Here is a 14,199-nt window from a genome sequence, read left to right as displayed (position 1 = left end):
CTGAAGAAACTCACCTGGAGTTTCAGAAGCCAGCTCCAATTTACATTTAACCATCTAAGTCTAGTTGCTATCAAGTTCTTATAGGCAGTGATCCCTGAGAAGAGGAAGAAAAATGAAAGGGAAATAAAATTAAACAACTGCCAGTGGAGAAACCAGCTTTACATGATCAATTTCCTTCCAGGGAATCTCTATTTGTCTGAAGAGAATTTCTTCATCAGATCCCTGGCCCCAAGTCAGAGACAGGTATATGAGGAGGAGACAGGACAGGGCAGCCTAAGATGGACAGTGACTCATCTGGAATGGAAGAAAGAGCTAGCATGTGGCAGAGACTGAGCCCAAAGCTAAGCCTGACTCGATCCAGAACCTTCCCAATGCACTGTCATGCCAGAAATGAAAGCCAAGCTGCAAAGCCACCAAGAGCTGCTTCTAAGCCATTCTGAAAAGTGCCCACATTCACCCAGGCGTCTCACCAGAGACCCCAGGTATAGTCCAGCAGAGCACTTGAAAGCAGAAACCCAAGAAGCAAAGCAGGTGGCCTGCATCCAAATTCAAGAAATGTAACTCACTCAATTGTCACTGTGGCCAGGCCTGAGATTTCCAGTCAGTCCCCTACACTCTAGCCTGAGGACAGGACCTATTAGGATGAGACCATATAATAAGACACGGATGAAGGCCCTGTCTGACTGCCACTGCCATTAAGAACAGCATTATAGATGGGTGCCCATGGCGCATGCCTGTAATCCTAATCAGGATGCTGAGATCTGAGGACCATGCTTTGAAGCCATCCTAGGCAGAAAAGTCAATGAGGTTCCTTATCTCCAATAAAGCAACAAAAAAGCCAGAAGTGGAGCTATGACTCAAGTAGCAGAGTGCTAACCTTGAGCAAAAAGCTGAGGGACAACTTCTAGGATGGTGGTGTGGGGAAAGACTAATACCACAAGCCCCTTTAGGACAGGTGCTCTCACTTATGCCCATTTCCTTCAGAGCATTGCATAGCCCTCACCTTACTGACTTGCCTCTCCCTGTTTTAACACAGGATATTCACTTGGCCAGTCTATCTTGCAGCATCCCTAGCAAAGCAGCTTTTTCTCTGGGGTTTAACCAAGGAGCCAATACTGTCTGTGATTGGTTAACTGTGCACAGTCCAGAATCAATGATACCTGGGGTCCATCTGGCTTGGCCATCTACTGTTGTAGCTTACAGCATATTGTTCAACACTTCTGTTTTCTTATAATAGTTCTTGCTCATGGGTCCTAACGGTCACAATAGAATAACTAATAGGGTTACTTGTGTACACACACACACACACACCACTGCAACAGTACTACAAGGGAAACAAGGCAACTCAACAGGGAGCTTCAGGATTCAAACATCTACCACATCCTAAGTATTTCCTGTTCCTTCTTAAGTAATTATTAATATTATTCCTATTTTGGTGCAAGTACTGGAGAGTGAACTCAGAGCTGGGACACTGAGCCCCACTCAACTGGGGACTGAACTATCCCTAAGCTTTTTTGTTTTTGTTTTTTGTTTTGGGTCTGGTCATGGGGCCTGAACTCTGGGCCTGTGCACTGTCCCTTAGCTCTTCAGATCAAGGCTAGCACTCTACCACTTGAGCCACAGCACCACTTCTGGCTTTTTTTTTTATTACTTATGTGGTGCTGAGGAATGGAACTAGGGCCTCATGCATGCAAGACAAGCGCTCTACCACTGAGCCACCTTCCTAGCCCTTCCTTAAGCTTTTTCTGCTCGAGGCTAGTGCTATACCATTTGAGCCATACCTCCAGTTCTGGCTTTTTGCAGGTTAATTGGAGATAAAGAGCCTCACAGACTTTTCTTTCCAGGTTGGCTTCAAACCAGGACCCTCAGATCTCAGACTCTTGAATTGCTAGGATTACAGTGGTGAGCCACCCGCACCTGGGTACAATCTGTTTTTTTAATGTTTTTTTTGAATGTTTTTTATATCTATTAGATATGGAGATTAGGAATCTCTGCTGCTCTCTTTTTTTCTTAGCTGTATTTTCTTTTTCTTAGCCCCTTCCTTAAATGATTCTTTATTTTTTATTTATTTATTTATTTTTATTTATTTATTTTTTGGTCAGGGGTCCTGAACTCTGAGCTTGGGCACTATCCCGCAGCTCTTCAGCTCAAGGCAAGTGCTCTACTGCTTGAGTCACAGTGCCACTTCTGGGTTTCTAGTGGTTTATTGGAGATGAGAGCATCATGGACTTTCCTTCCTGGGCTGGCTTTGAACCATGATCCTCAGATCTCAGCCTCCTGAGTAGCTAGGATTACAGGTATGAGCCACTGGCGCCCAGCCCTTAAACAATTGATTCCCTATCTGGTAAGAGGAACAATGATTTCACCTCCTAATGAGTAGGTTGTCACAGATAGCAGTCTGTGAGCATGAGACCTGTCATATAATAACTACTTACTGAAACAGGCATGACCTGTAAGGGCAGAAAGAAAAGGAGCTAATGAAGGGGACTCCAGGAGGACAAGGCAGCTCTTCTCTGATAACACTAAGAGCTCCCAGAGGTCAGGGATAGTATCCTCAGATCTATGACCCCACATGGACAATAGGCTGATTCTCTACATATCTGATGTCACAGCAATCTTAGTACCAAGAGTGGCTCCTTTGTGCCAGGACAGGAAGGAAGGAAGAGGACAGGGGGGCCCATAGACAGGCAGCTCCTGAAACAGATCACCAGGTGACAAAATGAAGACAAGAGTATAATCAGGAGACCATCACATCCTCTGCAAGCTTCTCCACCAGAGGCCAGCAGCAGAGGAAGACAGACAGCCCACTGTGGGTGAACATGAGCACCACACTGGGAAGGCCCAGAATGGTGAACCAAAGAAATATAGGAAGGGGAGAGCTTTGGAGATGTATATCAGCTCTGACTTTTACCAATCTTGAGATTGCTCCTCATGGTCCTCAATTTCCTTATCTGTACAAGGTGGAAAATTATCATCTTGATCAAATACAAGGACAGGGGAGCCCTTGTTCCAAAGAGAGACATAAATGGTAGTCATGTTATGGAGATTTTTTTTCTGAAGGTAAAAACTAACCTCCTAGCCAGATACTAGTGGCTAATACCTGAAATCCTAGCTACTCAGGAGGCTAAGATCTGAGGATCATGGTTTTCAGCCAGCTCAGAAAGAAAGGTAAGTCTTTGAGACACATAGCTCCAAATAACCACCAAAAAGCCAGATGTGGAGCTGGGACTCAAGTGGTAGAACACCAGCCTTGAGGAAAAACAAACAAAAAACAAACAAACAAAATCTCCTGGCCTTGCATTTAAGACCTAGCCCTGCATTCAAGCCCTAGGATCCGCAAGAAGGAAAAAAGGAGGAAAAAAAAAAAACTCTCCTCAAACAAGAATACAAGCTAAGAGGTTTTCAGCTGAATGCAACTAAAATAAAAATGGGAGAGCCCGTTGTTTCCTGAGGATGACTATTTATGAGGCCAATTTCATTTTCAAGTGCTAATGAGTCCCCAAAGCAGACCCATGTACAGCCTGGAGTCCAGAAGAGTGGGAAGACACCCAACCCAAACTTTGTGGAAGCTCCAAGGACACTTGTGGCGCTCAATCAGAGTGTAATGATCAGAGCAATAATCTAAATAATGAACAAGATAAAGTGTGGTGGAGGGGAGGAGAGAGAAGATACAGGTGGAAAGGAATAGTACTTAAGTTTTTTGTATTTCCTCAAGACAAACTTCTGTCTGGAATAGATTAATTCCATCTATATATTAATGTGGATTACTAATTAATGAGTTAAAAATGCTTTCAACACAAGAAGTGCTAAGAAAATGCTTAAAAATAATGAGTCTCTGGGTATGTCTCCAAAAGAAATATGCTAGCTTCTGTAATTTTCTCTCTCTCTTGTAACATTTAAAATGTTATGGTTTGCCAGGCATTGGTGGCTCCTGCCTGTAATCCCAGCTACTCAGGAGGCTGAGATCTGAGAACCGAGGTTCAAAGCCATCCCAGGAAGGAAAGTCCGTGTGACTACTATCTCCAATAAACCACTAGAAAACCAGAAGTGGCACTGTGGCTCAAGCAGTAGATTTCTCGCCTTGAGCTGAAGAGCACAAGGACAGTGTCCCAGCCCAGAGTTCAAGCCCCACAACCAACCAAAAAAAAATATTATGGTTTGAAGGAAATGGAAGGGAATCATGGAAATTCATTTAAAGCACAAAATCAGGAAATTGGAAAGCCTGGTCAGGTAACTAACTTCCTTGAAGTCCTATGAACACTATCAATGCACATTCCCCAGTGCGCTGAGAGCGCTGTTGCACACATCTGAGCTGCAGTTCATTCTTGGGATACTTGAGCACAGATGATGTCTTGAGTGTCTTCATAGCCCTGCCACACAACACTTTACCAGGTGCACAGCAAACAGTCAATAATATGTTACATCACCAGGTCTTCTCAAAAGAGATGGGCATGCCTAACTATGCAGGAAGCTGAGATCTAAGGATAGAAGTTCAAATCCAACACAAACAGAAACATCAAAGAGACCCTTACCTCTAATTCATCAGCAAAACCCTAAATTGGAGGTATGGCTTAAGTGGTAGAGTACCAGCCTTGAATGAAAAAGCTAAAGGACAGCACCCAGGCATTGAGTTTAAGCTCTAGTACTGACACAGAAAGAGATAGATTGGGAGGTGGGGGGGGGGGAGTAAAGTTTAAAAAAGGAAGAAAAAGATTTTTGGCATTGGAGAACTATGAAGGCCCACGGACTAGGTGATCAAGGTCAAATTGACAGTGAAAATACATCAACTTTGTGCTAAGAATGGCATTTACTTCTCTGGTTTTCTCCTCCCAAATCCATGAACTTCAATCTAAAATCAAAAACACATGAGATGAATCCCAACAGATTCTAAAGCATGTCTGACTAGGGCTCCTCAAAACCATCCAAGCTGCCCCCAAACAAGGGCAGTGTCAGAAGCTGTCACAGCCAAGAGGAGCCCAAGAAGCCATAGCAACTCAATGTGAAGAGGTTTCCTGGAAGGATTTTACAGAAGTAGAAACAAGCCTGAGAAGACCCAGAGCCCAGCTAAAGTCTCACAGACACAGTAGGAACCCCAACCTTCCCTCATATCCACTTGGTGAAAAGATTCTCACTGACAAGCTGATGATGCTTTCTTTACATGTACAGTGACAAGACCTTTGTAAATTTGTCACTGAAATGCAATGCTCAGAAGTGGTGCTGTGGCTCAAGAGGTAGAGCGCTGACCTTAAGTTGAAGAGCACAGGGACAGCGCTCAGGCAAAGAGTTTAAGCCTCACGACCACCACCAAAACAACAAAAAAACAACTAATAATCCTAAAATGCAATTCTCCTTCTCTGGAAACCCCAACTTCTCTTGAACACAAGTCCTGTATAATTTGGCACTGAAGCACCTCATGGACCTCAGAGCATCATGTAGCGAGAGTCAAAACTGAGGCCCAAAGTGGGAGCCAGTGTTTTCCCAATTTCTAGTTTAGGATCTGGTGCTCTACTTGGGCTGATGCTTCAACACTGGCCAGATCCAAAACTCTCCCTTCTATCCTGCACACACCAAGAACCAGTTTAGGACTCTGGGATAAATTCAAAGACCAGCTTCTGGTCTTTGCTAGCATTGTGGCTGGTGTGGTGCAAGGACATATGTGTGGAAAGTGGTTTGGTATTTAGCTACATGTCCTTTTGCCATGGGACACTATGCCAGAGCCACACAGAAAGTCCATCCCTGGCAGGGTAAGGATCCAGACATAAACACACAGCTTTCAAGGGGCTAGGAAGGTGGCTCAGTAATAGAGTGCTTGCCTCACATGCATGAGAACTTGGGTTCAATTCCTCAGCACCACATGAACAGAAAAAGCTGGAAGCAGCAAGTGGTAGAGTGCTGGCCTTGAGCTGAAGAGCTAAGGGATAGCACCCAGGTCCAGGGTTCAAATACCAAGACTGGAAAAAAAACACAAAAACAAACAACCACCACCACAACAAACAAAAACAGCTTCCAACTAGGGTGTGTGGAAAAGGCAAAGTTCTGCAGGCTGGCGAGGTGGCTGCATTTCCTTCCCCTGTGTGGGCCCCATCCATCAGCCTCCCTGAGGGATCTCAGCTACTTGTAGGGCACATTTTCTAAATGTGAACCTGTTTTTCTTATGAGAATCAAAGTGCTCCAACTAACTGCAAGATCATAAATACTCAAAAGTGACTGTTAATAGCAGTGGCAGTTTGCAAAATACCAAATGGCAGCAAGAAGTGGATATCATAACTTACCTTCTTTGCTTTCCCATGTTCACAGAGGTGTTATGCAGGGTGTTTTTTTTTTTCCTGGTGGTTCTCTTTTTTGTTTTGTTTTTTAAGTGATGAGATCTTCTTTCAAGTAGGTTCACAGGGGCTCCCTGGGACTTCAGGCAGTACCTTGAAAATTACTTAACAGATACTAAAAAGAAAACCAAAGAAGCCTACAATTCCAAGCCTAAAAGCTAATTTTAAAAATATGCCTAATATCCCAATGCTAGTGGCTCATACCTGTAATCCTAGCTACTCAGGAGGCTAAGATCATTAAATTATGGTTCATGGCCAATGCAGGCAGGAAAATCTATGAGACTCTTATCTCTAATTAACTAGAAAGAAATGTAGGAAGTAGAGGTAAAGCTTTCGTGGTATAGCACCAGCCCTGCATGAAAGAAGCTAAGTTTACCATTCTTTTACACATGAAAAAAATCAGGTCCCAAAAGGTCATTTGTCCAGGCCACTCAGCTACAGGACAAATTGGGAGATGTGAACAGAAGGTATCTAACTTTAGAACTCAGGGCTTGGCTCTCACCCTGCTACATTCCCAGTCAAAGCAGACCAGAGAAGGATGGAGGACCTCAGCAAAAACCATCCCTGTGGCCATGTATTGTGGTACTCAGGAAACAGAGGCAAGAAGAACACTAAGAGTATGAGGTAAACATGGGCTACATGGACAGATCCTGTCTTAGAAAAACAATCCTTGTGCACAGGAGCAGCCTAGGGACTATGTGAGTATCACATTATGGGAACCTGTCATTATTAGCTCAATGAACAAAAGGATAAACTTTTAGAAAATAGCCAAGATCCCTATATGAAATGGTGGACATAGAGGCCTAGTTTTGCCACCCACTGTCTTTTTGGCCTTTGTTCCTTTATCACTTAAATGGTGCAAATACCACCTTCTCATTGTTAAGACAATTTTGGTGAGCTCACATATGTGAAAAGTTCTTTGAAAAACACAAAGTGCTGTATAAATTGTGTTATTAATGAAAATCTCTAAAAATTGAGTCAAGTTGCTAAAATTCATTCTCTCAGATCCCTTTTCCAGAGGCAGAAAGTGAGGGGAAAAGAGATGAAAATAACTTGCCTAAAGTTCCAACATTGAGAAGGAATGTCACATACATGGCAGGAGGTCTGGAGTGTCATTTGTTCTTCCTGCCCTCCAGTCCATCCTGTTTACCAATGCACACACACATGCAAATACACACACACACACACACACTCCCCTCTTTAGCAAACAAAGGTGCTGGGCAAGTAATTGCTAGGCCTCAGAAGGAGGACACTAGCACTTCTAGTGTCACTGCTGTGACCTTTGACCAAGAGGAGAACTTTCAGCACTAGAACAGAGCTTCTCCCATACAGATAACATTGGGGAGAGCAGAGGGTCAGCAGCCCAGTACTACTGCCAACAGTAAGGAAATAACTCCAAGTTCCTCGTACTTGCAGAATCCTACACACTAGACCATTTTCCTCGGTCCTCATCTCCTCTATTTTCTGACATTCAGTAACATTGTAGAAGGATAAGTTACAGAATCCTACAATCAGGGTTCATAGGAACTCAGATCCTAAGGATTGCCTACTCTAACTCCTCCCATCTGGCATTCCAATTTCCTCCAGTTTCAACTTTGAATTCTTCCAAGGATGGGGAGCTCACTACTTCAGGACCAGCTGACACTCCCCCACACTTACCGAGATTCCATGATAGAGCAAGCACACAATGTAGCAGGGATGAGGCACATGAACCTTCCTCAGGACTAGCCACAGGGTAGAGGGGCCCAGTACAAAGTGACAACACAGCACCTTTTGTTCAAATATTAATACTTTCCAGATAGCAACAGGAGAAGGTTAAACTAAGAATAAGCCTTTTTCTGCGTCAGCCCTAGAAATTGAACTCAGGGCCTGGCACTGCCCTGGAACTTATTTTGCTCTAGGCTAGCACCCTACCATTGAACCATAGCACCACTTCTAGTGTTTTGTTGTTGTTGGTTGTGGGGCTTGAACTCTGGGCCTGGGCACTATCCCTCAGCTCTTCCGCTCAAGGCAAGCACTCTACCATTTAAGCTACTGTGCCACTTCTGGTTTTCCAGTGGCTTACTGGAGATAGGAGTCTCATGGCCTCTCCTGTCCAGGCTCATTTTGAACCTTGATCCTCAGATGCAGCCTCCTGAGTAGGTAGGATTACAAGTGTGAGCCACCAGCACTTGGCCACTTCCAGCTTTTCCTTGGCTAACTGGAAATAAATGTCTCATGGACTTTCCTGCCTGGGCTGGCTTCAAAACAATGATCTTCAGATCTCAGTCTCCTCAACAGCTAAGATTACAGGCATGAGAGACTAGCGCCCACCCTAATTACAAGCCTCTGTGCCTCTGCATTGCTTCTGATATTAAATTCAGTGGGCCTGAATTCATCTATTGGCTAATACTACTAGTCATTTACTTAGTTGAGGTAATGATATCAATTTCTGGGGCATAAATAAGTTAACTATTTAGGAATCTTAGAATTCAGAGTAAACACCATTTTTGTGCCTCAAATACTACAAGTTGCATTTTAAGATGTGCAATGAGGGGATGGGAAGGTGGCTCAGTGGTAGAGTGCTGGTTTTGCATGCATAAGGCCCTGGGTTTGATCCTCAGCACCACATAAGAGAAAAAGCCAAAAGGGGCACTGTGGCTCAAATGGCAGAGCACTAGCCTTGAGATGAAGATCTGAGGGATAAGGAGATGTGAGGGGAGGGATGGGAGGGGAAAAACAAAGGAGGAGGCAACAATACTTGATAAGAAATGTACTTATTACCTTGCTCATGTAATTCTAACCCCTCTGTACGGTATTTTCACAATAAAAAATTATTAAAAAAAAAAAAAAAAAAAAGCAGAGGGATAGTGCCCAGGCCCAGAATTCAGGTTCCATGACCAAAAAAAAAAAAAAAAAAAAGTGCACTGAAATGCATGCTAAAGTTACACACTTAGGTACAGAAAGAGTTTGAGGAGTAAGTAATCTGTACATCACCTCATTCAAAGCTGCAGACTGCTCTTCAGCTGCTGGCTCCTGACACCTCTGCAGACCATGAAGGCACCAGGCAAGAAGAATCACAGCCATCACTGAGGCTGGAGCCAGTTTTGTGGGATCCAGTGTTGAGTTGCTGGAAGGCAGGGAGAGGCTCCTTAAAAAATATGAAATTAAGGCACTGTCAGAATACATCAGTAGCCGGGCGCTGGTGGCTCACGCCTGTAATCCTAGCTACTCAGGAGGCTGAGATCTGAGGATCGCGGTTCAAAGCCAGCCCGGGCAGGAGAGACCGTGAGACTCCTATCTCCAATAAAACCACCAGAAAACCGGAAGTGGCGCTGTAGCTCAAGTGGTAGAGCGCTCGCCTTGAGCTGAAGAGCTAAGGGACAGCGCCCAGGCCCAGAGTTCAGGCCCCACGACCGACAAAAAAAAAAAAAGAATACATCAGTAAGTGATGACATGTCACCCCATCTGGACTGTCCCATTGCAAGATCCCCAGCACCACCGAAGAGGAGGATCCACCAATATATCAGATGGCCAACTGTTAAGAGATTCTCAGAGTGGAAGGAAGGGGGCTCAGGCCTATGGTGAATATGACACTGGCCACCACCCAAACTCAGTGTGTTAAAAGTTATGGATTAGATTGAATTGGTAAAGAAAGTAGAGCTAGATTGGTACTGGTGACTCACACCTGTCATCCAAGCTAGTCAGGAGGCTGAAGGCTGACAATCATGATTTAAAGGCAGTTTCTTCAGAAAAGTCCATGAGCCTCTTATCTCCAATGAAACAGAAAAAAAGCTGGAAGTGCAGGTGTGGCTCAAGTGGGAGAACATCAGCCTTGAGAAAAAAAGCTTGGTTGACAAAGTGATGCCTGGAGTTCTAGTCTCAACTCCTGAAGGGGAAAAAAAGGAAGGAAGGAAATGGGAAGGGGAGAGGGGGCAAGGGGATGAGGGAAGAGGAGGGAAAGAAGGAAGGAAGGAAGGAAGGGAGGAAGGGAGGAAGGGAGGAAGGGAGGAAGGGAGGAAGGGAGGAAGGGAGGAAGGGAAGAAGGGAGGAAGGGAGGAAGGGAGGAAGGGAGGAAGGGAAGAAGGGAGGGAGTGAGGGAAGAGGAATCCAGGACACAAGAACTATCCTGGGATATGGAAGGGGCTAGTGTGGATATGAGACATTGAAGAGTTAAAAGTGGCTTCGTTTAGAAGCAGTAACCCTTCTGCTGCTCATATTAACCTTGGGCCCACCTGAATTTCAGAAACCGTCTTGTTTGTGCTGAAACTGCTAAACCATAGATTACTTGAACAAAGCTACTTTGAAGTCAGGCCCCACTTTGTACTATAGCTGGCCTTGGGTCCCCACAAACTTCAGGAGATGACCAAGCTGGCCCAAGATAAACAGACCCTGTGAACAAACCCAGACCACCAATTATCCCAGCTACAGCTTATCAGAACCCAACTAGCCAGGAAACTCCCTGCTAAGCTTTAACTGCTCTGGAATGCCCTTTAAGACCCAGCCAGTTTGATAACTCCCTACAACCCCTTATTGCCTTGGAATGCCCTGCTGACACCTCTTGTTGCCTTAAATTTGTCAGTCTGTGATTTCTTTTTTTTCTTCTCCTTTTATCCCTTTGTAGTTTTTGCCTTTATAAACACTGTGAAATTTCAGCTCGGGGCTTCCTCCTAAGTTCTGCTGAGTCAGTGTGTGGGACAAAGCCGGAGCTGCAGCCCACCTGAATAAAGCCTTGCTTTTGAAGTGATCTTCTTGGTGGGGGTCCTGCAACAGGCGTACAACCACATGAGTTTGAGTTCCAGCCAAGCCTGGGTGGGAGAAGCTACTCTGCCTGCAACCTTTTTCTCACCAATGCCCCAAGCACTATTGCTTCTCCATATATTTGCTTATACTTGCTTTCTCTAGTTCTGAAGACAGAAATCAAACCCAACTCAGCTTAGCACCTGCTAGCTAGAGCTTCAATTGTATTCTCCCCAATGTATCCTGGGGAGTATTTCCATCAGGTCTTGCCATTCTGGTCCACTGTAACAGCCCAGCCTTGATGCCTAGCCCTGAGGGCAGAGATGGGGGAACACCCTGACATCTTGATTGTCCTTTTCAGAAACATGGCAGGCACTTGACCAGTCACAGATTGATGAGTGACTGCTACACAATGCCAGAGGTGAAGAAGGGCTGGGGTACAAAGACTGACTGGAGTAGCATTCTGAAAAAGCCATAATCTCTGGGAAGTAGAAGTGTGGCTCCAGTAGGAGAGAATTAGTAATGTGCAAAAAGCTAAGTGGGAAGCCCTGAGTTCAAGCCCCAGTACCAGCACCAATCAATCAATGAGAAAAGAGCTACAATGTGCTCTCAGTGCCATTGGTGATGTGCAGGATAACCCAGCACCAGGGCTTTGGTGCCACACACTGTCTCTAAAAAGCCAGCAGAGATAGCAGACACCATGTCCTTTTTGCTGAGCTTCCTGTAACACAGACTCTTGCAGGAGCAGCCTAAATTCATTTCTTTTTCATTTCCTTGGAACACCACTGCTGCTAAACTAGGACAAATCCTAGAACAGGCCACCCACCTGCCCACCCACCTGTAAGGCAACATGGATTTAACCTGACACCAGGAGATCTCATCTGAGAGCATCCAATTATCAAAGCCAATTATCAAAGCCAAAAAAAGTTAAAAAAAAAAAAAAAAAAGCCCAGGACACAAAGGATAAATCTGGAGTGAAGATGTGCTCCTTCTTGCCAGGCCCAAAGAAACATAGGTCCCATGGTTTCCTTACTTACAATAACTAGTATATGTCAGGGACAAGCAGAAAAGGTCAAAAGCTATGTACATATGACCAAATAAGATGATGTCAAGCGAAATGAACCCCAAGATAGGGACACAAGTTTTGTCTTTTTCTTTCTTGCTATGGTTTCTAACATATTTATAATGTACCATGTGATTTTTTTTTGTTTCTTTGTATGTTCTTCCCCCAAGGTATACCCCCTGTTTTCACTGTATTTGATGTCAATGCCCTGTATCTTGTATATACAGTTTTCTAATTTGGGGAGGGAAAGGGAAAAAACAAAATATTTAAATAGGGATACAGGTTGATCCATTGTAACAATGAGATGTACAAGACACTATGTTGAAAAATGAACTTTACAATTTAGGCATGGGTAGGGGGTGTGGGGGTTATGGAGCGTATTTGTGGAGGTGGGAAGGAAGGGATGGTAGGGGAAAAGCAAAAGAGGAGGCAGCAATGCTTGATAAGAAATGTACGCATTACCTTACTCATGTAACTCAACCCCTCTGTACAGCATTTGTACAATAAAAAATGTATTAAAAAAAAGATGTGCTCCTTCTCATCAATAATGCTCTTAAGCATTTAGGTGTTTTCATATCTATTACTTCAACTATTCTTATAAAATTTTCCTGAAAATACTCCAAATTATAGAACTCAGAGATAATTGTCCTCATTTTACAGATAAGGGCATTGAGGTTCAGAAAGGCTCAGAAAGTGGGCTGGTGCAGGGTTCAAGTAGTAGAGCAACTGAATAGTAAGCAGCAGGCTCTGACTTCAAATGCTAGTACAACCAAAAAAGAGACAGAGGAAGGAAGGCATGGAGGGAAGGGGAGGGAAGGAGGGAAGGGGTCAGGGCTGACATGAAAGGAGGGTAATGAATGATCCCACACTCTAACCACTCTACAATATTCTCTATTCTGCATTCTAAAGAAGTTTGAAAGAGGGGCTGGGAAGATGGCTCAGTGGTAGAGTGCTTGCCTTGCATGCCTGAGGCCCTGGGTTCGATTCCTCAGCACCACATAAGCAAAAAGAAAAAAGCCAGAAGTGGTGCTGTGGCTCAAGTGGTAGAGTGCTAGCCTTGAGCTGAAGAGCTGAGGGACAGCGCCCAGGCCCAGAGTTCAGGCCCCACAACCGGACCCAAAAAAAAAAAGAAGTTTGAAAGAATGGTTTGATAGTACCTACTACAGTTTCAACTGTCAAGGGCCTTTGTTTGCTAGGCTGGTACTCTACCAAAGACTGGTACACTACCTCTTGAACCATACTTCCAATACTGCCTTTTCCTGTTTTTTTCAAGACAGGAGTCTATTCACATCTTTTTTTAAAAAAAATTGATACTGGTACTTGGGCTTGGACTTAAGGCCTTGTGCTCTCACTTGTCATTTTTCCTCAACTCTGCTGTTCTTGAACCACACCTCCACTTCTGGCTTTTTAATAGTTAAACAGAGAGAAAAGTCTCACAGATTTTTCTGCCTGGGCTGGTTTCACACTGTGATCCTCAGATCTCAGCCTCCACATTAGCTAAGATTATAGGCATGAGCTACCAATGTCCACCTTTTATCTATTTTTCTAGAGCAGCTCCAGGGACTCCTTGAGATTTATCTGCCAAGTAAGAAAGTTTTATTCCTAGGAAAATTCTGTCCCCATGTTCTCAGAGCCTGTCACTACCTCCCCCACAGCCTATGGGAACCTTGTCCCAGACTCCCTATGTTAGCAAAATGAGCTCCCTCCCCATAGTTTAATACACTCCTTTTCCTCTCCACAGCTGAGCATGCTCCCTTCTTAGGCAACACTAGGCCCATTTAAAAACACAGTAAATAATCAGCCTCCACAAACTTAAGATGGCATTTCTCTGGAGCAGCTACAACCATATAAGGCAACAAGAGCCCCTTAGTGTGACCTTCAGGTCTGGGCAGATGCAGGGCCTCTTATCTATTATTTGGACAGCAGCCTAGTCTGCCATGATGAAGCCCCTGGCCCTCACCAGGGTCACTACCTCCTAGTCACTTGTATCACCTCTTAATCCTCCTAGGTTATACAGGTCACCTCAGAAAATACCAGATGATTCTTCTCACTGCTACCCTGTGAGAAGGGGTCTTGCCAGCCCCCCTCCCAGCA

The 14,199-nt window shown here is 44.4% G+C and overlaps 1 long non-coding RNA gene across 1 annotated transcript; it reads right to left on the bottom strand.

Moving 5' to 3' along the window:
* Nucleotides 1-20: 20 nt before the first annotated feature.
* LOC138805509 (uncharacterized) lies at nt 21-10,250 on the bottom strand. Its single transcript, XR_011365576.1, has 3 exons — nt 6,273-10,250; nt 567-634; nt 21-94 (listed from the first exon to the last, which is right to left on the bottom strand). It is a non-coding gene; the product is annotated as an uncharacterized lncRNA (long non-coding RNA).
* Nucleotides 10,251-14,199: the final 3,949 nt, after the last annotated feature.

The sequence above is a fragment of the Dipodomys merriami genome, unplaced genomic scaffold (assembly GCF_024711535.1).
Source record: "Dipodomys merriami isolate MVZ:Mamm:240054 unplaced genomic scaffold, mDipMer1.0.p SCAF_3976, whole genome shotgun sequence".
In the NCBI taxonomy this organism is placed as follows: domain Eukaryota; kingdom Metazoa; phylum Chordata; class Mammalia; order Rodentia; family Heteromyidae; genus Dipodomys; species Dipodomys merriami.
The sequence above is the reverse complement of the archived record's forward strand: the minus strand, read 5'-3'. Positions and strand labels throughout refer to the sequence as shown.